This window comes from Octodon degus, unplaced genomic scaffold, assembly GCF_000260255.1.
Source record: "Octodon degus isolate 3935 unplaced genomic scaffold, OctDeg1.0 scaffold00048, whole genome shotgun sequence".
NCBI classification, from domain to species: Eukaryota; Metazoa; Chordata; class Mammalia; order Rodentia; family Octodontidae; genus Octodon; species Octodon degus.
The window spans coordinates 6,255,088-6,257,687 of record NW_004524624.1 but is presented as its reverse complement, the minus strand read 5'-3'; the positions used below and the strand labels follow the sequence as shown (position 1 = coordinate 6,257,687).

The window sequence follows — 2,600 nt, the reverse complement described above, 5'->3', positions numbered from 1 at the left end:
GCAAGCGCAAGGGCCTGAGTTTAATCCCCAGTACTGCCAAAAAAAAACCAACAACACAAAAAACTAATAATACATTCTGCTAGTAAGGCAGTAAGTAAGCAGTACTCATTTCATTGCTGTTGAAAATGCAAAAATGATACAACCCTAAGGAGAAAGGAAGTTTGCAGTTTGGAACAGAACTGAATGTGCGTTTACCTCTTGACCCACAATCTCACTTCTACAATTCACCCTGAAGACACAATTCTAATAACGTAAAAGTACATATGCACAAAGATATTCACTATAGCATTATTTGGAATTAATTGCAAATGTTGGAAAGAATCTAAGTGTTCTCAAAGTCCTACGGAAAATTGGAATAGAAGGCCTCTACTTCAATCTGTTAAAAGCCATCTATGACAACCCAACAGCTAATATAATTCTCAATGGGGAAAAACTGGAATCTTTTACTCTCAAATCAGGTACGAGACAAGGATGTCTTCTATCCCCCATCCTCTTCAATATAGTTCTAGAATCATTGGCTAGAGCCAGTAGACAAGAGGAGAAATAAAAGGAGTAAGAATAGGTAAAGAAGAAGAAGTAAAACTATCATTATTTGCAGATGACATGATACTTTATTTGGAAGATCAAAAAAACTCTACTAAGAAACTATTAGAGTTGATAGACAAATTCAGTAGCATAGCAGGATATAAAGTCAATACCCAAAAGTCAATAGCATTCCTCTACACAGATAACAAATACACTGAGAGGGAAATTAGGGAGACAATACCTTTTACAGTAGCACCGAAGAAAATGAAATACCTGGGAATTCATCTAACTAAAGAAATCAAAGATCTTTTTGCGGAAAATTACAGTATTTTGCAAAAAGATCGTAGAGGATTTGAGAAAAATGGAAAGATATTCCCTGCTCCTGGATAGGAAGAACCAACATTGTGAAGATGGCCATACTCCCAAAATTTTTGTATAGATTTAATGCAATTCCTATAAGACTACCACCAGCATACCTCCCAGACCTAGAGAAATTGTTCCTAAAATTTATCTGGAATCAAAAAAGACCTAGAATAGCAAAGTCAATCCTGGCCAACAAAGACAAAGCAGGAGGCATTACAATTCCTGACTTGAAATTATACTACAAAGCTACCGTGATAAAGTCAGCATGGTATTGGCAACAAAATAGACTTGAGGATCAATGGAATAGACTAGTAGATGCAGAGGCCTCTAGGAATGCACTCAGCGACCTGATCTTTGACAAAGGGGCCAAACACACTTACTGGAAGAAAGATAGTCTCTTTAACAAATGGTGCTGGAAAAATTGGCTCTACATGCCAAAGATTAAAACTTGACTCAGGTCTGTCACCATGCACTAAACTAAAGTCAAAATTGATTAAAGAACTGAATATTAAAACAAATACTAAATCTCCTAGAAGAGAAAGTAGGATGATCTCTTGAAGACATAGGGGTAGGCAAAGAGTTCATGAACAGAAACCAGATCACACGGGAAACACTTAAAAGAATTAACAACTGGGACCACCTCTTATTGAGAAGTTTTTTCATGTCAAAAGAAATGATCAACAACGTGAAAAGACAACCCACAAACTTTGAAAAAATCTTAACTAGTAAGCACTCAAAGGTCTGCTCTCTAGAATTTATAAAGAACTAAAGAGCATTAGGGCCCCTAAATTTAAAGACCCAATCTAGAAATGGGCATCTGAGATGAACACACTTCTCAGAGAACGAAATTAAAGAAGTGAATATATGAAAAAATGCTCCACATCACTGGCTATCCGTGAAATGCAAATTAAAACAACATTGAGATACCATCTCACCCCAGAAAGATTGGCTATCATAAAGAAATCAACCAACAACAAATGTTGGAGAGGCTGTGGGGAAAGGGGAACCCTTCTCCACTGTTGGGAGTGTAGACTGGTGCATCCATTATGGAAATCAGTGTGGAGACTCCTTAGAAAACTAGGACTGGAAATTCCATTGAAGCCTGCTATCCCCCTACTGGGAATTTTCCCAGAGGAACTGAAAGCATCATATTACATGCGTACCTATGTTTATAGCAGCGCGATTTGTGATAGCCAGATCTTGGAAACAACCAAAATGCCCATCACATGTGGAATGGTTGAAAAAGATGTGGTACTTTTCTATAATGGAGCTATAAGGAATGATAAACTTGGAGCCTTCATATTTAAGTGGACGCCCCTTGAAGATATACTTATTAGTGAAATAAACCAGACCCACATCTGTAAATATATTGTCTCCCTAATATAAGGACTTACAATTCCATATATTGTTAGGTTTTTAAACTTTGTAAAAATATGTAAATGCTTATTTCTACTTTTATATAATTATTTTTCCTTCATATTCTGTAAGGTCTTAAAGTTCAACATATCAATATCTGATGGAAAATATCTGTTCCAGGATATGCCAAAATGTTTGATATTTCAACAGATAGGGTAAACCGAACTGCATATATTGCAGGTTAATAATTAGCTTCTCTTCTGGAGAGTTAACAACCTAAGTTAGCAGATCAAAATTGGAGAAAAGGAAGGGCTGCATGGTTAGCCAACATTTTGGCCCTAGGGCTGGTGAGATGG

The 2,600-nt window shown here is 36.6% G+C and overlaps 1 protein-coding gene across 1 annotated transcript in view; it reads left to right on the top strand.

Annotated features, from left to right (window-relative positions):
* The window catches only part of Simc1 (SUMO interacting motifs containing 1), a 68,154-nt gene that overhangs the window by 43,977 nt on the left and 21,577 nt on the right, over positions 1-2,600 (top strand). The window lies entirely within an intron of this gene.